At 41.1% G+C, this 24,848-nt stretch overlaps 1 long non-coding RNA gene across 1 annotated transcript in view; it reads left to right on the top strand.

The window, feature by feature from the left end:
* Nucleotides 1-2,713: 2,713 nt before the first annotated feature.
* Nucleotides 2,714-24,848, top strand: part of LOC136005555 (uncharacterized) — a 30,733-nt gene continuing 8,598 nt past the window's right edge. Inside the window, exons 1-2 of the long non-coding RNA XR_010608800.1 lie at nucleotides 2,714-2,875; nucleotides 15,283-15,391. This is a non-coding gene — a long non-coding RNA (uncharacterized LOC136005555). The remainder of the gene's footprint in view (nucleotides 2,876-15,282; nucleotides 15,392-24,848) is intronic.

Here is a 24,848-nt window from a genome sequence, read left to right as displayed (position 1 = left end):
CTCAGCTTGCAAGCTGGGTAGCATATTGATATCCAACCCTGCTCATGAGGACGTCAAGAGTGATACTTCAATGCTCAGATAGACAACAATAAGCAGCTAACTTAGAAGTCTGGATATTTTGAGTCTCTGAAGGTTAAGGAGAGTTTTCAGGATGTCAGAAGAAAATGGTGGGACAGAAACTGCAGACAAACCTTTTCAGGCAGAATCCCCAGTTAGAATTAGCCCTGCTCAGTCTTGCAGCCTGGCACTTGCAAATATACAAATGCACATCACAAATGTCACAGCAACAGGGTACTACAAAACAGAACAGCTTGATTCAACTCTATTCCTTTTACCATTTGCTATGCCAGGTTCGAGATACCCTATAAAAAGTGCTATGCAGTAGCCCTCCAAGTATCAGTTCCTCATTCAGAATTTATGTCTCGAAATGGAGAAAATCTGATTTTGAATCTTTCTATGCTTCAGTTTCTCACCTGTAACTGCAAATCTCTGTGGTGACCTGTTTTCCATTGAAGTTTTATACATCAAAAGCTGTGTAAAATTCCTAGGTAGCTGATGTGGGTGTTAGATGCACATATAGACAAATGTACAAATGCACACACACACACACACACATGCAGAAAGGGAGAGCTGCTGATGGGAAAAAGGGGGAAAAAAATCACTTCACCTTTTTGTTTCAACTAGAGATAACTTGAGTGTACTCTTTTCCATTGCAATAATGAAACACCTTTTCAGCATGCCTAACAAGGCATACATCTTCGACATGAAGTCACAATGTGCCAGCAGCAACACTGAGGCTATGAAAATATAAAAGCTTTGGTGGTGATCCCAGAAAGAAGAGCACTTACCATTGTAAGCAAACCAACAAAAATATTTTGCCACATAATGTATGTAAGTAAAACTGTACCAAGCAAAATGGGTGTACAGACTACTCAGGGTTGCATTCTATAGACTAACAATAAGGCATTAATCAAAGCATACTGGCATAAACGTGAACTCAGCTTGAAGATCAGAAGGAATACCAGGGTACCATGCACATACAAAGAAAGGAAAGTTTATCATAAACACAACAGATAGGGTTATCAGGTAGAACATTATTGTTTATGTGGGCTTTTTATTGCATCTCTTGAAGTCCTTTACACGAAACTCTTTCTACAAAGAATACATAGTTCTTATGTGTCTGAAAATATTGGCAGGTCTGAGAGTCTGGAGCTGGATCCTGAAAAGCAGTCAAAACTTCCTGCTTTTTAAAAGTGAAGTCTGCAGCCCGACATTCAACACTTATTCATAAGTAGTGGTGGGAGCTAGGTGAGAAACTATGGGGTCCTCTGCCTAGTTAGTCATCTGAGTCCTTCCTAAAGAAAGAGCTATCAGCTGCTTCAAAAGTTGCAAGAGAACAAACATCAATTAAAAGGCATTTCCATAACCCGATCTCCTGTTGTTTTGCTACCCATGTCATAAACCCAAGTTCATTTCCTCTCCTGTATGCCAGACACTCAGAACAAGATGTTTTTCATCTTCTATACAAGGACTTTCAGGTGACTTCCAAAAGGCCAGCCCCACCATTCCTACTTGATAACTGGAAGGTTACAGGCTGCTGGTGTAGGCTTTGCTGCCACTCAGAGGCAGCCACTTCATCTCCCTAAATGACCTGTTGACTTCATTTGGTGACCACACATGAGCGAAGCTTATGTTGCATCACCTGGTTGCCAGCAAGAGAGAGTGAGGCAGGCAGGAAAGAGGAAAATGTGCTTTAAAGCCTGGATGCAACCAAGCAGCAAGCTCAGCATTTCTGTGGTGGGAGTGTATTTAGAGCTGTCATTTTCAGAGGGCTGACAGAGGTCACGACTGAGCTGTGACTTGGGCAAGAGCACAGAGAAGGGTCTGGCAGGACATACTTTGTAAGTGTTTCCTCTCTTTGCTCCGCCAGTTACTGCCAAAGTCATCAACTTTTAAGAACAGCAGTCGGCCTCTTCTAAGGATCCAGAACCTGCAATCTCCTAAATGCAAGCTGTGTCCACAGCACCAGCGCTTGATACCAACTGATATTTTGTGTGTGAAGCTTTCTTATGTGTTCAGATACAACTTTCATTGCCCACAACTAATGCATTGCTTTAAAGTTAAACCACTTTCTAAGTTCCCTGCTGTTAATTAAAATTCTACTAATAAGGACAGAAATAGCTCAAGAGTAGTTTGGGAGTTAGGAAGTGCACACTTTTTTGAACCACAAAAGTGGAGGAATCTTCTCCATTCTTGTTTGGGCCAGAAAAGTCTTTTCAAAGACCATACAAGGCATTTTAGTGGCTTCTAGTAAGTGCTGACTTTGAAGTCCAGCATCAATAACAGGAAATAGCAGGAAACAGAAGCACCACATCAGCAGTATCAGCTAACCACATTTTGATAGCACATGCAGGAATAAATTTCTCATCCTTAATTAGATCACAGAGAACTAAATCTTTACTTTCACCTGATTTTGTGTGTGTGTGCGTGTGTGTGTATGTTTAACATCATGAGTATCACACTTGGATTCATTTAGGCACACTGATTCATTAGGCGGCCCATGACCTTAATAAATTTAGATTACCAGGAAGGGGTAGTTTATACCAGCCTCTTAGTCATAGAAATGACTCATGATATCCACCCACACTAACCTTTGTTTGGTCTCTCCAAGTATGCCAGGGCTTGTCAGCCTTTCACAAACGGAGTTCTTTGATTCCCTCAATGAGAGAAGGACATCAAGGAAGTCTGGTTGCAAGAACAAGCTGCCTGTGCAAGAGACAGAACAATACCGTTGACCTTGAGGAGCTGAGGACTTGTTTTCTCCAAGGACATGATGTACTGCTGGAGGGAAGTGTCTCACATGACCTGAAGTGAGGTAAGAGTGCAGAGGGGGGAGCAGGGCTTGTTCTCGTCTCACAGGCTGCCAGACTGCTTCTTTGGGAAAATACTCTTAAAGGAGTTTCCACACGCAGCAGGGAGCAGAGAGAATATGGGGATTTTGTTCTAGTTCTGACCATTTGGCCACATTCAAAAGGGAATAAAAGTACTGAAACAAACATAAAAAGAACAAGATGAATCCCAAATACAACCCCCTGCATGCTCTCCTGCCTAACCTAGGAACTCCTACCACAGTTCTGGAGCCATGGTGAGAGATATTTCAGACTTCCTTGGTAGCTATTTCTGGAGACAAATACTTAAGAGAGACATGAAAAGCTATTTTAGTAGTGCATTGCTTTGGGCAAAAGAACAAAACCACTCAGACCATCTATAAGCTGATGCTGACAAAAGCCTTGGAAACTGCAGCTTGGCAATCTTTCTAGACAACCAGGAAAGTCCTTGAAGGGCTTCCCAAATTTGGACATAGACCACCCAACACAGTGGAATCCTGAGATATTATTGCTCTGGAGAACGAGATCATCACAAGTGAAAAAATATGATCACAAGATAGGTAGTTTGATAAAGAACCTCTTTTCCTCTGCTTCTCTTTTTATGTGCATATATACTGCTTCAGATGATTTGCTAAAGCCACCATCAGCATCCCCAAATGCAGCGTTGGCAGAGTTTGCCTAGGTAGAGTTTGCCTTGGCAGAGTTTGGTAGAGAACTCTATCTCAGCATGTTATTCATTGTTGTGCTTCACATATATCCCAACCCACCAAGCAGCCAAACCATCATCATGAGTTCAATTTTCAGGTAGATCACAAGAGATTACAGGATCGGCCAACCTTAGAACTTGGCAAAATGGCATAAGTGCAGCATAAAAATGAGGGTTGGTAGAGTCTGCTTTTTCTCTAGCGCAAGCTGCTCCTCTGCCTCAGGAATTCAATGATTTGCAATGATTTGAGCAACTGCTTTATCCCCTGGCAGTTAAAGAGCCTTTCCAAATCCATATTTGGGAAACTTACTTCATTTAAATTTGAGTGTGAAAGACCTCAATCTCAACTTCAGAACATTTGACTATGGAGTTGGTCAGTGTGAGCATCAGTACCCCCAAGTCTTCCCAAAATGCTGAAGGCACTAGAAAAGTTATGTTGAGAGATATTCACTGGGAGAAAATCTGCATATGAAAATATGCAAATATATTAATATTTTAATGTACTGTTTTTTCAATTAAATGATTCATGCTAAAAAGTATTTCTCATCAATTGGAAACAATATTAACTTCCTTCCAAATCAGAAGAAATTAAAATAAATATAATTTGGTTTTTCCTGTTTATCTCCTCAGTCAAGTAGGTGGAAGAGGGAGTGGAAGAAAGAAGGAAAAATTTTCACAAAAATTAACCATTTTATTTGCAGATCTATTTTGTTTTGAATCAAAAGGTATTTTTTAATTCAAATCATTTAATTAAATGTATCAGAAAATTACACTAGCTATTTTCAGCAAAATGAAAGGCTGTCAGTTTGATAAAAATTTTGACAGGCAAGGTTTTCTATGTGTGTTCTTCTAATTTTGAATTTGGAGATTTAACCTATCTCAAATTCAGATCTTTGTTAGAAGATGGTCCAGTTATTCACTTACACCTGAATCATCATATCACAAATTTCATAGTCTCTCATAGTCTCTGGATGAAAAGTTTTCTCGTTTCCAAAATAAGGTCCTTTTGTCCTAGTTGTCATGTAGTTCGTGCTACACTTGTACATTTTAAAGATCACTTTGCTCAAGACAAAATTACATGCTCAGGACTGCAACATTCATTTTGCAACTGCAAACATTTCGTCTCTTAGAAATGATAGTCTCCTTCACTTGCCTGAATATCACACACCTTGGCACACAAAGCAGAATAACCCAGAATCCAGAGAAGCATCTCCTCAGAGGTGGAGCAGGAATCAGGAATATTTCATGATCTCTGCAACCTTGGCTAGCTCAGGCTTTGTCAAGTTGCAAAATTTGATCTGTCTTGCTACCAATACACTGCTGTCAAGTCAACAAATTTATTGTTTTCTTGGCCATGTATAGAAAGCTTTGGCTTGTGACATAACATGAGGACTTGCAAGTCTCAGGTTTCATCTGAAAGCGAAGAGGGGGGAGAAAGAGAGTGGAGAGAGGGGAAGGGGGAAAGGGGAGAAGGGGAGAAAGGGGGAAGGGGTGAAGGGAGGAAGGGAGGGAGCATGGGAGGAAGGAAGGGTGGGAGGGCGGAAGGAAGGAAGGGAGGAAGGAAGGGAGGAAGGAAGGAAGGGAAGAAGGAAGGAAGGAAGGAAGGAAGGAAGGAAGGAAGGAAGGAAGGAAGGAAGGAAGGAAGGAAGGAAGGAAGGAAGGAAGGAAGGAAGGAAGGAAGGAAGGAAGGGAGGAAGGAAGGAAGGAAGGAAGGGAGGGAGGGAGGGAGGAAGGGAGGAAGGAAGGGAGGAAGGAAGGAAGGGAGAAAGGAAGGGAGGAAGGAAGGAAGGGAGAAAGGAAGGGTGGGAGGAAGGGAGGGAGTAAGGAAGGGTGGGAGGAAGGAAGGGTGGGAGGGAGGGAGGGAGGGAGGGAGGGAGGGAGGGAGGGAGGGAGGAAGGGTGGAAGGAAGGAAGGAAGGGAGAGAGGGAGGGAGGGAAAGAAGGGGGAGGGAGGAAGGGAAGGCAGAGAGGGTGAGGGAGGGAGAGAGGGAGACATGGAGGAGGGGGAAGGGGGAGAGGGAGGGAGAGGGGGAGTGAGGGCAGAAAGGAGGGAAGGAGAAAAGAAAGGGAGGGAGAAAAGGGAAGGAGGAACGGAGAAAATAAAGGTGAATGAGCCGTTTGCAGCAGGCTACAATTCCAGCCACGTGCATATCCCAAGGCAGCCTCTGGCTGTACTTCCTGAATCACTTTTCAGAAGTGTTTAGCATTTTCTGTTGCCAGGGGCTGGGACACAGAAGGAAATTCAAGACATTTGGAGATGGCCTGTGTTTCAGGCCTGTAGGCTTGCTAAATGCCTGTAGAGGGAACGTCCTAACATTTCTGCACATACACACGCACACATGCATGCACTTGCAAAACCAGGACAATTATTTTGAAGGCAACTGCAAGGCAGTGGAAAGGATTTTGTTTGTTTGTTTGTAGAGGAGAGAGAGCTCGAAGAGAGGATTTGTGAAGAATTGGAGTCAGTAAAGTTCATGCTTTCTCATAAGTTTGTCTAGCACCTACCTGGTTGTTGCCTTGACATTTGACTTACAAAATCACCAAGCTACTGGATCCTAAAGGTAGTCTTAGAAGAGCAAGGGCATGGTGTGTGAAAGGGTATAAGTAATGTGTTGGATGTCATCTTAAGGATCAAAACTGACAAACTAAATTTGGGGTTAGCATTTATAAAAAATATTTAAAGCATTACTACTTCAACAGAATTCAAACTTCTGGTTTAAAAGAGAGCAGTAAATAATAGTATGGACTGGAGATGAGAGATAAGATACCTCAAGATCTCATGAAATAATTAAGTAACGTGTGAAAAAAAAAAGAAACAAAAACAAACTAATCAAAGACAGTCCCGTAGTAATCACCAAATCAAGCATGTGCCCTTTAGAATGAGTGGGATCATTCATGTGTTACACAAGATTAAATTAATCTAAGAGTGCTATAAACCCTTGCACTGAGGGAAAGAATTCACAAAACTGAGCTTGGTTCTAGAGCTAGACAGTTACCGGTTTGAATCTGCCCAAAGTCCCTAGGTGTTTGCATGTATTCACAGAATAATAGGAAAGGCAACTAACAAAGAGCAAGAGTAAGAGGAGGAAGTAACACTGAGCTTTAAAGAGAGGAAAGAAGCAGGAAGAAGAAAGAAGTATCAGAAGAAGGCAAAGAAAGAGAGCGGTATTTGGAGGAAACAGACAACCATTACTATGATAAGCAAGACTGACAGCTGTTCCTGTTGGCATATTGCATCCCCCAATCCATTTATACTCCCTGCAGACTTTTGTCTTCACCAAGACAAGTGACTACTGTGACCAATAATGTATCACTTCTGGCCCCGGTTTCCCCAAACCAACCTTCTCATTGAACTCTTTGACTTGTAGGTTAAAAAGCGTCTCAAATTATTTGCATATGTGTGTGGTGTCAGAAGGGCTGTTTTGATCCGATGTTAGTGTATGGAGGAAAGCGCGCAGCAGGCTGTCACACTGCAATTTGCCATCTCCTATGGTCTGCTGATTCCCTGCAAGATATGCCAGCCTCCTGGGGCTCTGCACACCTTTAGTTGCTCTTCATCAGTTTAAGTTTCCAAAGAGAGGTATACTTCACCAGGGAGAACAGAGCTAACAGAAGTATGCTTCACAGCACAGGCCTGTGCATAAATTGGGTGCATCCAACTCTTCTCAATAAAATGAAAGTGCTTCAGGTTCTGATGATTGAGGAGTTATAAAATGTCAGTGAGATGTTGTAGTTCTTCTGCCACTGTCTAAACAGGGTCATGACGACAACTCCTTTACACTATTAATGATCTTTCAAGAGTACCACATAAGCTCTAACCAGTGATTCCAGGGTAAAGTAATGCAGTACGCAGGACTCTTCTGTGCCTTGTGTATTAAAGTAGTAACATGTAGTGCATGGCTGGTACAGCTGCAGAAACAAAGCTGATCTAAATCTCTTGTGTTCACCCCAAGTTTACTTTATTCCACGTACTCTAAATAGTTTGCTCTTGCCAATGGTCGATGAGAATGGAAGAATGCAAACATGGCTGTTTTAAAAATCTTGATTTTGCGTTCATCAGTATTTGCACAAAACATGGATCTATGGGGTGATGAATAAAAAAAATACTCCCTGCACAACTCATTGAAGAGTTGAAGTTAATAGGACAGAATGAGACCTGAGATTAATTCTTTTTAACATGTGAAATTCTATGACTCTTCACATCTGCTTGTTGATGCTTATCTACTTTCCCTGCTGACGTATAAAGGAATTGCATTGTGCCCACTCACACAAAACAAATTGCTGAAAGGTTACCTGTCTTGCAAAGTTAATTATAAAATATCTGTGAGATTACACACTTTGATTTATCTAAAAATCCTGTGAAAATATTTTACTCTATCTACACATGTCACCTTCACACTACGTATATCAAAAAGTTCTATTATGATTAAAATGTTTGGGGTTTAGGTCTATTATTTTATATGTGCTTATTAACTAAGCACACATATCTTGTTGAAGTAATTCAAGACATTCCCTGCAAACTTCTAATTTTAAACTTGATTCATTCTACAAGATGAATAACTAGTTAAACCATTAACTTTCTATACAAATACCCCATGGCTTAAACTCATATTCCTACAAAGGGAAGGTAGAGATGTTCTTAGTGTCAATAGGCCATGACTTCCACAAAGCCGGTGCACAGTAGCTGAGAGTGACCACCCACAGTGACATATTTTTACACTGAAGATGCAAGGAGGCCTACACCAGTGACCTTTCCTGAAGACCAGAAGAATAAGGCTCAGTAATTCAGGATTTAGCCATTCAGAGAAGTTTTTTTTGGTCCCTGTTAATAAAGGGCCTCGTTAATCCAAAAGCTACAAACCTAACAAGATTCCTGATCCATCAGCCATTATGGTTCAGGGTGGAGTTGGGATTTTGCTTCATTTGATGAGGAATTTATGCTGCTTTGAGCACTGTTTGCTAAAGCCCTTGGATACCGAGGCTGTATTCCTTCAGCACTGCACAGCCTGCAGACACAGTGTGCTCCAGGAGTGCACAGAAGCCGTGCAGTCCTCTAGCAGTTCACCCACATTAAGAATAACTGCCAGGAGAGAGCAATGATGTAAAAATTTTCACCTGGCCAGCATATTTGTTCTCCTTCTGCAATTGAAAAGTACCTACTGGCATCTGCAAGCATGCTATCATACACATTCCTCCTGCAGCAAGAATTATTGCCAAAAATATAACACGTTATGCAAACTACTTAGTCACCCAAAGACTTTTATAAATGCATAATAGGAAGATAACACAGCAATAAAATATACTTTACTGAAGTAACAGGGAAACGTATGGCCTTTCTATCCTGCCTTCAGTGCAGGAACAGAACAAGCCTAGTGAACCAGGTCAGCCAGCCCTACACATTTTTGCATAAGAATTTCACACAAGTATACTATCTAAACCATTTCCTAAGGTGATCTGTCATTACTGAAATCACCCAGCCAGAAAGCACAATAATGCACAGTTTCTTTTGGAAGAGGGGCCATGGGGGGGGGGGGGGGGGGGGGGGAGGGGGGGGGAGGAGGCGGGGGGAACAGTTTGAAGCAGAGAAGGCTTTTAATCATTTGTGGAAACAGGAGAACACTCAGTGACTGTGTAGCTTGGAGAAATGATAGCACTGCAATTCAGGCTTTTGGGCAGCCTTCAAGCCAAGCTCTCTGTAAGCTGCTGAGGAACTGAACCGGTTGCCAAAAGATTCAGCAGATGTATATAATCATAGAATGGTTTGGGTTGGAAGAGACCTTAAAATTATCTAGTTACAGCCCTGCTGCCATGGGCAGGGACACCTTCCACTAGACCGGGTTGCTCAAAGCCCCATCTGACCTTGCCTTAAACAGTGCCAGGGATGGGGCAGCCACAACTTCTCTGGGCAGCCCTTTGCAATGTTTCACCACTCTGTGTGTGTGTATATATATGTACATGTACTCTTTCTATGAAAGCGTTAGCCCGTGTAGACTGTGAAGCACTCTTATATTCCTTCAAGGCTTAATTCAAGATAGTGCCCACAGTTACAAAGCAATGGGGAAACGCAAGTGCCAGGATTATTTGAGCAATCAGGTATGGCACAGTCGTGGTTATTTATAAGTAATCACACTTCTAGCAATTTACAGATATTACCCCCTTCTTTTTCCAGTGGCACAGAGATAATAGCAAGCTATATATTCTGAGAGAAAGAGTATGAATGAGCAGGCACATGACTCTGCATCTCTTGCCTGCTCACCCTCAATCAAAAAGAGAATGAGAGAGTAGGTGCTGACCTGCAATTTCAGAGCAACAATGTTCCTTTACACCTTTACACCATCTACATTCTTTAATGGCCTATCAAAATGTCTCTCATTTTAAGCAATTTAATGAAATAACAAATAGAAAACCAGAGAGAAAAATGAGGGGAAAATCAGCTTTGGCTGAAGAAAACAAGAAAAGAACCAAAGTCCCTCCAAGGCCACAATTACAGTTAAATAAGACAAGATGAAGAACAGTGATGTCAAATAAAGCTCCCAGACTTTGTGTTAATCACTTGTGTAATCAGGGAGGAACCAAGAGGAACTGGTGACCTCCTACTCTCACTGCTACCAGTGAGAGTGGGAGCAAGTGACTGTGTAAATCCATGTGTGTGCGTGTGTGTCTGTGCACAGGCACCTGTGCTTGCGTGCTTGATCACACAAATGACAAGCTAGAGTGACAGCAAAAAATGCCAAAGGCAATCCAAGGAGACAAAAAGTGAACAGAAAAGAAGCAATAGAAAACTCAATCAGTGTTGATATGGAGAGAAATGGAAAAAACTGGAGACTTTTTCAACTGGCTGAAACAATAAAGGTAGTAGAGAATGGAAGAGGGGAAACAGAAAGTAGATATTATTCCAAAGAACATTACCAGCCGTCTTCATTTTACATTCTTTGAATGGCTACCACCCTTTCAGAGATAAGCTCAGTTTTAATGACTCCTGCTTGTAAAATACTTTTCTTCTTCCTGATACCCAAGATTGTTTTCATTCTATCTCTCAAATGAACATGGAAAGGAAGCTTCCAGGAATCATTTTCCTGATTCAAGTGAACACCTTATAACCAGAAACAGGCTGAAAACAGGCAAAAGCCTAACTTGGGAGGAGAAATTCATCTTAAATAACCATAATGTCAGTACCTCTAAATTCAAATTTTGTGTGACCTCAATCACAACTATAAGCTGCAAAGACTGTCATCTTTATCACTCAGGAGGCAATGATTAAGTCCAGACTGACTTTCTTTAGTCCATCCTTAGAAAGCACTCTATAATCTTTCTCTTTTTAAGCCATGACTAGGTATTTTGTTTCCAATCAGAACAAGAACCCACCAGCTGAAAACAAATAAACTAAAATGGTGAAAGTTATAACAGTAAGGAAATACAAAACAAACCCATGCTTTGAGCAGAGGAGCCACTTGGAAGAAAAGGAAAAAAAACATCTATTCTAGTTAAATCTTCTCGGCTAGGAGAGACAATTATTCAGTCTCCTGAATTCAAACAGAGCGTTTAAGTGTGCTTTCCCTCCAAGTGTCTTTAGACAGTGATTACTTTTTCTATATTTTAACCCCAAAATTGGAAAAACCACCCAAAATGAAAAACATTTGCCCTCAGCCTGCAACCAAATCCTTCACCCTTAACTAAATCTTGCATATGAAATCCAGTCATAGGCAGCAAGATGGCTGATGTTCAAAACAGCGTCAATTACTTCACACCTCACCAAGGTAAAAATTATAATGAATTGTCTCCTAAGCTTTTTTAAAAGCTTCCAAAGTCAGTGAATGCTTTGTACGCCTCAGCCCAGCTGTACTAACTTGGTGCCACTGATGCAGACTAGCTTTTGGATATGCAGGGGCACTAACATGAGTATTAGACTTGCTGGAGTCTGACTTTTAATCACTGTTTGACATCAAAGCATAGATTTTGTTAGCTTGGTTTGCCATCTCTTTATTCCAAGTGAAAGAGGCACTTCTATCTCACTAATTTGCCCCCTGTTCATAGGTGGGCAGAAATGTGTTCTAGTAAAATTAGTTACTGGTTTGGACTCAGAGAAGCATAACAAAGCAGAAATATCTCTGATTTATATCACACTGTATGCCAATGGTATCACAAATAAATGTTATTGCTGTATCTTTTTGTCAGATCTCGAAATACTGTGTTGACCTGGCAGAACATGGTATCCTATTTTGCTATAGTGGCGTTTAGCCTATAATTTCAGCAAAGGTGATAGCTAAATCAGAAGCAGATGAATATAAAGATGATTCTTAGATGCATATCTTCACTTAAACGCTACCCAGTAACACTAACATTTAACTGTTTTTTTTTGCATAATGTCCCTCCTAGTAAAAACTTTTTGCAAATAGATTATAATAAGAGAAATATAAACACAAAATAACATATTTTTAATTTATTTTTTGCTTCCCTGATAGTTCACTTTCTCAAAATGAGGCCTCATACACAGCTCGGTATTCTTAGCTATCCAGTGACCACAATTTTCATTTACCAGTGGTATGAAAAATCATACACCCTAATGAAATTAAAAAATAATGCAGGTGACTTTTACCAGCTTCTGATTTCAAAACCATTAAATTCTGATGCTTATATCATCCTAAATGAATAATGATATTGAAGATTTCAGCCTAGTGCAAATGTAGGAGTTAGCTGGGATAATCTCTTGGACCCATGTGGTAGATATTCTACAGCAAACTTCCTGAATATCTGATACTTTCAGGAAAGGCTGCTTCTTTTCGGAACATGATCAGAGATAATGAACAGTGTGATGGCTGCTTTTCCAGTTTCTCTGAAGAAGAACTGGTTAATGTTGAAATGCTAATTACTTTAGATTGACATCAATACGGAACGAAGTTATACTGGCCAGTAAGCTGGTGTTCAACCATGCGTAATTATTTCTTTGGGTTTTTTTGTTTGTTTGTTTGTTTGTTTTGGGGTTTTGTTGTTTGGTGGGTTTTTTTGGTTTTTTTCTTTTTCTTCATGATTCTTGTCCCAGTCATTCAAAGATGTATGATCAGATTTGGGAATCTTGACTATGTAAAATGCTTAAAAGGGCAAAAGGGCTGTTTGGAACCAGCAGAGTGATGTATAACCACATCTGCTGAAAGCAGATGAATCCCATTACCACCCATCAGTGCAAATTCCTGCTTCTGTTCTGTGGGTGAAAGTACTCTAGTAGATGAAAATTTAGAAGGGTGTGAGGAGGAGGATGTAAGTAGCCAGCATGAGTGCTCTACCTGATACAAGCAGTTAGGAGGAGGAATGATAGTGAAAGGAAGTAATATATGCGTTTTCCACAGCACTCCGTCACTTGTTATAGAAACCTTGTTAGCAGATGAAAGTGACAGGTGAGGTTCGGCACTGTAAAAAAACAGCACATACGTGGCGTGATGACTGCCAAAGCAGGGGAGCAGAGCAATCAGCGAACAGGCTTGGAATCCACACATTAAACAGGTACTGTTTTGTTCCTAAAATCCAAAGACAAGCAGAAACTGCTAGACCAGGAGGAAGGAAGAAGGAGAAAGAAAAACATATATGCTTTAAGCCCATGGCATGTAACATCAGTGGGTATGCAAAATAAAAAAAAAAGAGAAAAAGAGAAAGGAAAGAAAACAAAAAAAGCAGCATAACATGTCACCACCCACTGTTTACATAACTTACATTCATAGTAAAAGAAATTTTCCACAAGTGGAAAGCCTCTGAGACTGCCCAAGACTAATTTCTAATGTTGTGATTTTAGCCTTAGCAGTATAGGGAAAATGGTCACAGCAGACACCACTTCCAAGATATTGAGTGAGGAAGTAGAAATATCATTGCTTCACCACTGTGACACTCTCATTTGTAAACCAGATGCTAACTATCTCAGTTACCAAAGTAATTTAGGGAAGTCCCAGCAATCCATGGTGTGAAGGAGTAGTTCCAGAAAAAGAACTAGTATAAGCTGTGTGAGTTTCTGCTGTTACTGTTCTACGTAAGACCTGGATTCTTCTAAAAAGATCCCTTACAGAGGCATAATCCTCACGAACCAGTGTCACCTGTTTGAGACAGAGAAGAAAGTGTAGTATAGTGTGCAAGACCAGGATTTAGTCCTTTACTTTTACTCCTCTTCATTCCTAATCCATTTTCAGACTTGAAAATTAATTTGCATAATTTTCTGCTCCAGTGACTTTCAAGGCTTAATTGTACTTCTGAAAGAGACAGGAGCAGTTTCGTCATAAATGGGATGAAGGAAGACAGTGGGAGAGCCTGCACATTTCTGATCTCCTCCTATGACATAAGAACATAAGCAGTAGCCAGTGTGATACACTGGGTATCACACTGTGGATGCGACAAAATTATTTCATCTCCTGTCGCCCTGACCCTCACTCACTGTATGTCTTTACATTAGAGGTCATTCATGTGCAGTTTTGCATTTTTTGCGCCTTGGGTCCATTAGGAAGCTCTTACTTCCAGTCTGAAGGGAAACAATATTTTCAGACACTTGATTTTTCTTGCATTACCCTCAACAAGTGCCAGTGAAAGATCACCATTAATCTGTATATAGAGAAGTAACAGATTATTTAAGATGCAAGGTCCTCCACCTGGGTCAGAGCAATCTCGGGCACGGCTACAGGTTGGGCAGAGAAGAGATTCAGAGCAGCCCTGCGAAGAAGGACTTGGGGGTGTTGGTCGATGAGAAAATGAACATGAGCCAGCTTCAGTGTGCGCTTGCAGCCCAGAAAGCCAACCGTATCCAGGGCTGCATCAAAAGGAGCATGACCAGCAGGTCGAAGGAGGTGATCCTGCCCCTCTACTCTGCTCTCGTGAGACCTCACCTGGAGTATTGTGTACAGTTCTGGTGTCCTCAACATAAAAAGGACATGGAACTGCTGGAACAAGTCCAGAGGAGGGCCACGAGGATGATCAGGGGACTGGAGCACCTCCTGTATGAAGACACGCTGAGAGAGTTGGGGCTGATCAGCCTGGAGAAGAGAAGGCTGCGTGGAGACCTCATAGCAGCCTTCCAGTATCTGAAGGGGGTTTATAAGGATGCTGGGGAGGGACTCTTCATCAGGGACTGTAGTGACAGGACAAGGGGTAATGGGTTAAAACTTAAACAGGGGAAGTTTAGATTGGATATAAGGAGGAAGTTATTTACTGTGAGGGTGGTGAGGTGCTGGAATGGGCTGCGCAGGGAAGTTGTGAATGCTCCATCCCTGGCAGTGTTCAAGGCCAGGCTGGACAGAGCCTTGGGTGACATGGTTTATAGTGAGGTGTCCCTGCCCATGGCAGGGGGGTTGGATGATCTTAAGGTCCTTTCCAACCCTAACTATTCTATGATTGTATGGTTCTATGTTTCTTACTGACCTACTTAGGAAATACAGGTTTACTCATGGTGGTCTCTCCTGGCAATATTCTTCCTTAGAGTTACTTGGTACCACCTTCCAGCAGCAAAAGGAGACATGGGTGCACAGAGGTGTTCAACCCTCTCTTAATGCTAAACTCACATACTTTTCACCTCTCAGAATCCATCAAACATGCATAATAGGGAAATCCACACCTCCTGCAGTCTCACACAATCTATCTGTTCATCAGGCTTTTCACAAATCACTTGAACTGTCCTTCTCTGCTCTTCTTGACATCACAATTCTTTTTGTGTTTTCAGGAAGAAGTAGGAAAAAACACATGCTACCCAGCTATGATTTGGCAGTTGCACTAAGTTAGGTGAACCACTGTTGACATCTGTCAGCTGAGGACCTGGACTCCTATTCAAGGTAGAGGTATCTCATCTGAAACCTTCTAAGTAGGCAGCAAGAGACAGTGTTACAATGTCCATATCTGGTGCCAGAATGACCTGTTAATCAGTAGAATGAAAATAACATGAATTTTCAATGATTACATGAGATACAGATAATTATGATCCAATCTGCATTGCTTCTCATGGTAATTATGGGGATTAACATAGTATTATGATTACACTGTAACAGTGTGGACGTAGTATTACCAATATTATGGGTTTCTACTGAGAAGAAAGCTGAAATGGATGACCTCTAATCAACATGGAATCCAACCAGTCTTACTGTGCCATAGGGAAAAAAGAAAAAAAAAAAAATCAGTTGAATTATTTCAAATCTGGGTTTCCCTTCAAATTCTGTAGAATAAAGTAACAGGGATTTTTCATTTCCTCTCCTCCTCTCCCCTCCTCTCCCCTTCCTTTCCTTCTACAATACCTTTCCCTTCCCTCCCTTCTACTCTTCCCTCTCCTTTTCCTTCCTCTTCCTTTCCTTCTCCTCTCCTCCCCTTTCTATGTCTCTCTTCATCCCAACCCCTATGAAAGAAAAATTATCTCCGTTGTTATTTCTTCCCATACAAGTGCAAAATGTGTCACTAAAGACACATACTTTGCCTAAAAATGCTGGTATGCCCTCAAGTTACCAACCTTCAGCAGGAGATTGCTCATCTGCTGAGCTATGGTAAGTCTTTAAACTTGCATTTAGTCCACACTAGAGAAAAAACAGTACAGTCCACAGTGAGAAAAAATACCTTAGCTGCAACAAATCCTGCCAAAGTAATACCCATCCTGATGGAGAAAACCTTGTTTTATCATTTGTGACTAGTCTCTGCTCGCCTAACTGGTCGCCAAACTGAGTACTATGAAAACTGGCAAGTAATCAGCCTGAAACTTAGTTGAGCTATGCTTACTCAGTGGGGAACAAGAAAACTGAAATATGTAATCATCATCTTTGAGGTACCCAAAATTCATGAGTAAGCTCACATAAAGACCTGGGTAATTTTAAGCACATTTTTTTTCATCTTTAATTTGATTTCTGTTCTGAAGGTCTGAAAAGGACAAGTTTTCAAGTTATTTACAACCATTAGAACTGGAAATAGACTTTATATTTTTCTTTCTATTGCAGGCAGAAGCAGTCATGTCTCTGACAGCAAAATCTTTGAATTTACAATAGTGTCTCTTGTTTCACTCTCTGTAGGATAACCAGCCTCTGAAATCACTGAGAAACCTCCTTTTTAGTAGGCTTTCCAGAAGAAAAGAGAGCTTCCTCTCTTTTCTAAGAAACTCTAATGGTACAAAGAAACACATTCTGCCTTCATGCCAAAGCAGTACACACCACTGTTGTAGGAGAACCCTCATGGTTGGGTTAAATTTCATTTTTGTCCAACTAAATATATATATAGGCTCTTGAAGAATGTTATCCTGTCATAAGATGATCATTTGGCATAAGCATTGATTTGTTTTTACTGGAAGACCATGCAACTAGTGTATCCTTTATATGCTGCATACTTAGTCAACCTCCACGTCCATGTGAGGAAGGATGCCTGTGATCACTGTAGGTCATGAGGTGTTACAAAGAGGAAGGATCTGCTTTGGTTAACAGTAGCAAACAGGAAATCTGTGGGTTTGAAGATGGCAACCTGATATTTTCCAGGTGGGCTGTTCTGAGAGGAGGACTGGAGTGTTCACCAGAATTTATCAGTTGCCAGTTTCAGAAGTTAATTTTGTTCAGAGAGACAAGAGAGAGAAGTGCCAAGGGGAACATATGGCACAATAAACTCCTAGTGGGTGAAATGCATTTTTGGACTGAATGCCAGAAAAAGCCATGAGCTGCCTGAGGGCTTGCAAAGCATTTTGGTAGGACCTGCTCTTTGTATTGGTCTTTTCATTTCTCCAGGCTACAGCTCTAATGTTTTCCATCTGAACACATCACCATTTTTCTTAGAAAAATCTTGTTTTGTTCCACTCAAAAGACAAGATTTTTAAACCACTTTTAAAGGTTTTCTGGCAGTCTAAGAACAGCTGTACTAGATTAGACTGCAAATTCCCCTACTTAAGTAGTGTGTCCATGAAAGGAACAAGTAGCAGTTGCCTAATGCAGGATGTAAGAGCAAGGAAAGCATATATTGATACTTCTCATACTATACCTTTCTAGGCCCAACACAAAGCTGCTTCTTTGGGCTTCAGTAGCATTGCACAGTTGGATTTCCCTGCATGCAAAATGGACACCCACAGAGGAGAACGGACAGCTCATGAACCAAAGCAACCAGCCTACCTGTTTATGCCTAATGTATGTTTCACCTGAACAGCAGTTCAAATTTTGATCCAGGGCAGGGCAGAGGAAAATACAGGAGCTTCAGATATGTCCTCAGGCAGATAACTCTGATGAAAATTCTAGATGTTTCATAACAAAGAAAGTCTATTCATATGGGAGGAATGGATTTGCATCTCAACATCTACTACTCCCAAGCAGCATGTTCACCTTGGACAACACTGAAAGTCCACACATTTAGCAAAATCCAGTGACCTGGATGAAAACCCTAGCTAGTTAACCATCATCTGTAAACAGAAGCTTGCCTAATATGCCTTCAGCAGCCAAAGGGACAAATTCTCAATTAGTAACAGTTGGTCTACATAAAACCTTGACATTTTTTGAATTTTATTGAACTGTTTGGTTTAATTTGGTCTTTCAGCATGGTCTTCCCTCAATAATTTAACTTCACAGAATCACAGAATGGTTTGGATTGGAAAGGACCTTAAGATCATCTAGTTCCAGCCCTCTGCCATGAACAAGGATGCCTCACCTTATCATCCTTATGACCCTCCTATGGACTTGCTCCAACAGCTCCAAGTTCCTCTTCTGTTGAGGACTTGTCCCACCCCTGTGGGCTGTCATTAACTCTGACAACACTGAAAGTATATCGTTCCCCCAAACATGACACAGATGACAGTTCTCTGAGGAGAACTAGAGAAAATAGAGTTGTTTAGAAACTTTGATACTGGTAAGCAGCATGCTTGTTTTTATTATTGATTTAATTTCTGTTGCTTGCTGCAGAGCACTATAGACTACAGAGCTTCTTAGGCACTAGGCTCTACAGTGTAAGTAGTAAGACTTTTACACAGCGCTTAACCCATGGCCAGTTTTATTTAGGGTGAGTGGTTCCTTTCTGTTGTGTAATCACACTGAGATCAGGGAAGACAGAAACAAGTCTCTAGGGCCCTCCTGTACCCTCACAATTTGTCTCTGTCAGAATTCAATTGAACAAAACCCCAGTGTCGGACTCTTCTTTTAGTTTGTGATCCTGAGAGGGGTGGTGTGAGGGACTTACCTGAAACCAGACTCCACTGTCCATTGTCTTAAAGATTAGTATGAGAAACTGAGATGGGATTCCACCTGTCTTTTTTCCTCAGCGATGGGTGGGAGGAGTTAAGACTCTTCCACTGTCCCTTGCCTGAGATAAGACCTCCAGGATTGGTGTGAAGAGTTGCTGCAGACCCCTGCAGTTGAAGAGCTGGCAGCAAGATCGGGGAAACTGGTCTACCAGGAATGTGTAATACATGACATGAAGAACAGAGGTACTCCCCACAGCTCATTATAAAAAGGGGAAAAGGTAATCACCAAGAGACATCGCCATGATGATGACTGCAGAAGAAAACCCCAGAGTAGGACCCTGTTTCAGTTCATGATCCCAAGATCCTGGAGGTCTTACCTCAACTCTTTCCCACTCATCCCTCAAGCAATGGACAGTGGAAGAGTCTTATCTGACCTCCTCCCACCCATCTCCGAGATCATTCTCCCGCAGTCTCCTACTTAGCTCTTTGCACTTCCACCTTTAATACATACAGGGAATTCGAGGTAGGAGCACTCGAGAAGCACTAGTGTGCAGCACTTGGACCCAGTGGCTGAACAGTACAATTAGGTTATTGTCTGCCATCAAAATGTGCTCAAGATGTATTTTGCAATGTCACCCAGTGCCATTCTTTTGTAAACTGCTTATAGTTGTTACCTTAATGTATTTGATCAGCTTTCTCTGCTCTGTACACTGCCCACTGTCTGAGCAAGGCGAGTTCATGGGAAATGGAGATAGCAGTAAGAGGGCACACAATCTGCTGGTTCTGGTCCTACAGCTGAGACCAAACCCGGTAGAACCAGGTCCTCAGCAGGTATAAACCCATTGCAAGTAACAGTGAGATGGGAGTTTCCACTTCTATTAGAACAGACTGCAGAATAGAAAGGGAAAATAATTTTTAGCTTACTCTGGAATCTTCTATTCTTAGTTCATTTGGAAACAAGGCAGCCTTAGTAACATTGAAAAAAAAAAAAAAAGAGTTTAACCTACTGGCTTGAAACCAGTGAAATCTGCATAAACATTATGGGGTCAAAGTGGATTACTTGTACCTAGTTTCAGCTGAACACTGAATATATATACCAATATATACCCTTCGCTGACACGGAAAAGAAAGCGTAAACATTGGTTTACACAATGATCTACCAGATGTAACCATTGCAAATGCGTGACAGTGTCTCTGGTCCTAGGAGCAGTGATAATCATCTAAAGGAACATCTGCTATTTCATCTTTGGGAAAAAAATGCATCACTATGCCCAGGCACTGCACTAAAATGTACATATTTGTTTCAAAAACCTGATTTACTGACTGGGACAAATCTTCAGATGGTGTACACTGGCAGACTTCTGCCAAAGTCAACAGAGTTGCACTGATTTATACTCACAAAGCGCATAATCTGCTGTAGAGAAATACGACTGAAGTCTCCTTTCCCAATATCCCCTACACACTGTGGTGTTTATTGTTTGACAGACCATTTGGGGACATTCAGGCTACTAGAATGCCATTTCAGCTGATGCATGCCAAGATCTCCAGGCTGGCAAAGCCTTGCTGACAACCTACAACACACTTTAAATGATAGGTCTGTGCAGCACAGCTGCAGTCCCAGAAACATATTCTCTTAAACCAGACCGAATCAAGACCTGAGCTCATGAATGCTCTCAGTATAGCACTCCAGCAACCACAGGCATTTTGAGGCATTTCTGCAGGGCAACCGCAATCCCATGAATATCTCAAGGCAAAGCAGACACAGGTGAGTTGCTGAATCTTCTGAAGCTGAGAAAATGCCTTCTTCACACATACACAAAAAAAAACCACCAACCAGCTCTAAATCTGGCTTTGAATAAATTGCAGAATGTCTTCTTATTATAATTACCAGGATCCCAGAGGGTACATATAATTGAATTAAGGGGTGTCTCTACTTGCATACTTAGTGGCTGTAGAGCTGTCTTCAGCTTCAGTCTGTGGTCCCGTAATCAGTGTCCAGAACATGCACAAGACGCCCTTTAATTCAGTTATAAGTAGCCCTTGGGGAACCATAGAATTAAACAGTATCATAAGGTTCTAAACACGGTCTGTACAAGGGCTAATTCCATGCTCCCGCTCAATAGAGGATTTCTCAGCCTCATCAAAGTTTTATGCAAAAATTTTGGCTAATATTTTGAAAGCATGTTACTTCATTTGACCTAAATGACTTTTGCACATGTTCATTTCCATTTTACTCTATCAGCCTGTTTAACATAATAGCATATTAACAGTACATTTGAAAGAAGAGTCAGTGGTTTGGAGTCAGCCCAAAGTAGTCACAGGAGCAGGAGAGAGCAATAAGAGTTTTGAAGAAGGAAAATCAAACTTGAATCCCCACTACTGCTTTGCAAAATGCAAATATCTTTGCGCACAGGGGATCTTTTGGCATAAGAACATAATGTTGTTTGTACCAGATTACCAGATTATTTCCATAAAGATGGTCCCTAAGAACACTAAACTACTAAAAATGGCTCCTTACAACTGGAAAGTGCTGATGAAGCAAATACTTCAAATTATTATGTCTTTTAACATGTGTGTAAATAGTATATTTTTGTATAATATTTTATATACCATTCCATATATCCATTCGGCAGTGTGTGTGTGGACAGGCAATAGACATGATTAGTAGAACCCTATACGATTAAACTTGTGTTATTAAATCTTGTTGTTTATAACTTTGCCAGACCAAAACCACTTTTTCCATAATTTTCTCTGATGATTATCTGCCTTAACTTATTTGACTTTTATTCTTTACTGAATGCAAAATGGCTCAGTCATTTCCAAAAGTGAAACCCCGGGAAACACACTTCTTCATTGTCAACTTCAAATAAAATTCTTGTTATCTTTTAATCTCTATGCTATGATTAGATTGAGAGTGTTGATACTAACCAAAAAGTAGAATATGTGATGTGGGCTTATGACAAAAAAAAAAAAAAACAACCAAAAACCAAAGAATGCTTCACCATTATGGTAGGCATTTAAAACAGAGCATGCATTTACTTATCAGGGAGTAGCTGTTTATAAACTTAAAATGACAGCATTTTTTTTTTACTACATGTCAGAATCCAAGCCACAGAACAATTGAAATTCATTTGGTGCATCTGTATATATTTGAGTCTTGTAGACGTTGAGTAGCATTGGGTCATAAAACAAAATCAGAAAAAGGGTGAGTGCACCTGGGTGGATCCTGCCAACAATAGCTGTGACTGGAAAGCCTTGTTTCCAACAAAAGCCAAGCTGAGAAAAAGTTTTCTCCAAAGACCCTCTTCACACACAGCTAGGAAGTAACACTGCTGACTAGGAATCTAACATTTTTAGCTGGGTCTACAACAGGTTACTTTCTGACCTCAGTGACTCCTGTAAATCCCAAATAACACCATGAAATTGTAATTCAACCAAGCTGCATACTTCTGCTGAAGGATCTTACACGTAGGTCTTGTCTGAACTGTGGGTAACTCAAGAGCAGCTGCGCAGTGCAACATAATGAGCAAATGACACCAGCAGGCCACTGAACCCAGAAAGAAATGTACGTGTGTATCCAAGGGCACCACTGGGCTCTAATTTTTCTTTGGAACCAGCAGAGTATGAAATTGGCAAGGCACCACGAAGCTCACAGAGTCCAGCCCAAGGGTCACTGTTTAATCAGAAGCTCTACAAGAAAGCAGCTCCAGGATGCTCTAGGAATCACAGAACAAACCATGGCAGCCAAAATACCCAAACATCCAGAACCTACAGATTGACACAGGGAAAGACAAAGGCAGAAAAGGAACATTGCCACTATCTTATATATATGTACACATGAGGAATTTGTCAAGGAAGAGCCTCTATGTGGTCATAGGAAGCAGTCCAGACTGTACAGTATGGAGGAAGGAAAATCTTTTTCTGCCAAGGCCATCATAAAGAGCGAGAGATAATTAGCATGTGCAAATATAAATGAATAAGACAGCAAGATATACATCAAAACTATAAAGACAGAGGCAGAACTTTGATTTGTTTTTGTGCTACTTGCAAGAACATCAGCATGGTCATATCAGAAAAATGCCATAGGGAAGTGCTCTGCAAGTAGAAAATAGCTGTGCTGTAATTATCACACAACTATGCAGTTATATACCACACGAACAGAACAAAGGCAAATTGCTGTTCTTAGCCTTAGTTTAGGTCTTAGCTCAGGCTTGTTAGGTAACACCTATGTGAATGAGAACCAGCGTCTGTATCATGTCCTTAGAGCTGCTTAAAAACCCTATGAGCAAGGGCTTGTTACTGTGGAATGGCATCAGGACTACTTCTGTTAATGTTCTGTACAGCACCATGTATCAGGCTTTCTAACCCATTTTTTTGTGCAGGAATCAGAACGGTTCACAGGAGCATTACAGATGGTCTCTCCTAAGGGAACATAGTAATTGCAAAGGAGGAATTATTTTGCAGTCAGGTTTATGACTTAAAATAATACGGGTAAACACACCAACCATCTTCCTTTGGCTCCTAAGAGATCTTAAATCCAAGAGAGTGAAATGGCATAACGAGGAGCATAGCTCTGTGGTATGTCACAAGAGGTGCTACATGCACTCATGTTATACCAACTAAGTATCAGAGGTGGTCGAATGTTTTGTTTTGACACATTTTTTCCTCAGGAAATTCTAAATCATTTACATGGGATCTGCCCAGAGGTTATGCTGTCATCAGCACAAAATATTCCAGAAATGGTGCTGCTTGCAACTTCTGAACAAACCTTTGTGAAGCCAACTCACAGCTCCATGCATTCTCTGTCTCCCTCTTTCCCCTACAGCAGCTATGTTAATAAGCCAACCACACAGTGTGGGCTTATTTAAAATGCCTTGTCCCAGTCACTAAAAGCCAAGCCTTTAGATGCTATTTCTCTGTGTGTGTTACTCTGCCCAGTCCAACTCTCAACATTAAAAGATAAACAGGAGCTGAATGTCCATCTTCCAATCAAAAGGAAAGTTTTCCCTTGTTTCTGTCCCATGCTGTATTAAATTGCATATGCAAGTGCAGTGTCTTTGCTCACCTCCACATAAGCTGATTTCCCATAAGCAGTCAAAGCAAGGAGGAACCAGAGCCAAAATACGAAGGCTGGCTGCTACCTCAAGGCCATCATCTGCTTTCCTCTATCTCTCCTCTCCTAGGCATGAGCAAGTTTCCACCTGGTTAGGGCAGCAGGAAATGTGGCAAGCAGATCACCAGACATGTGAAGGGAGTGACAAAGTCAAATGCAACAGTATGTGATAGTTGCAATTGTTTGTGACTTGAAGATAGTCTACAGCAGCCACCAGCAGTCAGGAAGTGCAAAGGTCACAGAGAGGACAGACTGCCAGTTTATGGCATTAAATTTCAAGGCCTGAAGAGCAGGAGTAAAAAGTAAGGAGCATTTGGACCTAATTAAGCTATAAAGGAAGCAGAGATTGGGAAAATAAGAGGATACATCTCTAAAATAAAGAACATCTCCCTGTAAATTTACCTTCTTCACTTGAATGCCATCACCTTCACAGATCTTTGACCCAACTGAACACTGACTTCAAAACAGCCATGCCTAGTATCTATTCCTGCTGCTGTACCTGTCTGCATCGAGTCCTACGTGTCCCAAACTACTATGGGTTAAATAGAGATGTGGGAGAAGTGGGCAGCTGTTCCCATTCTCCTGGCTCAGGATATTTTTTCTAAGGCACTGTTGGAAATGGGGAATAACAGATCCAGAGAAAATGTGTCACAAAAGTCTGTGTCACCATCGAAAGCTTCCAAAGCTGTATTATTTCTGAAAGCATAATCTCCTTGAAAAACATACATTTAATTGCACTTAAGCTATTAAAAATTAGGAAAAAAATAAGATCTGTAGAAGTGACTGCTACAAGCAAGTAAGCACAAAAGAATTGTGCTGACCTTCAGCATAGGATGTAGGGGCTATCTGTGAAGTTCAACATGAACTGGAGGTCTGCAGATGCACCTCTTCCTGGCAGAACCAGAAATGCCGAACCATGTTTTCTAGATGTAGAAGATACCTATGATACAAAGGCCACCACTAAAAGCTATCTGAGCACGAGCATGTGAAGGCA

Source organism: Lathamus discolor, chromosome Z (genome assembly GCF_037157495.1).
Source record: "Lathamus discolor isolate bLatDis1 chromosome Z, bLatDis1.hap1, whole genome shotgun sequence".
NCBI classification, from domain to species: domain Eukaryota; kingdom Metazoa; phylum Chordata; class Aves; order Psittaciformes; family Psittacidae; genus Lathamus; species Lathamus discolor.
Note: the sequence above shows the minus strand (reverse complement) of the source record. Positions and strands in the feature narration are given on the sequence as shown.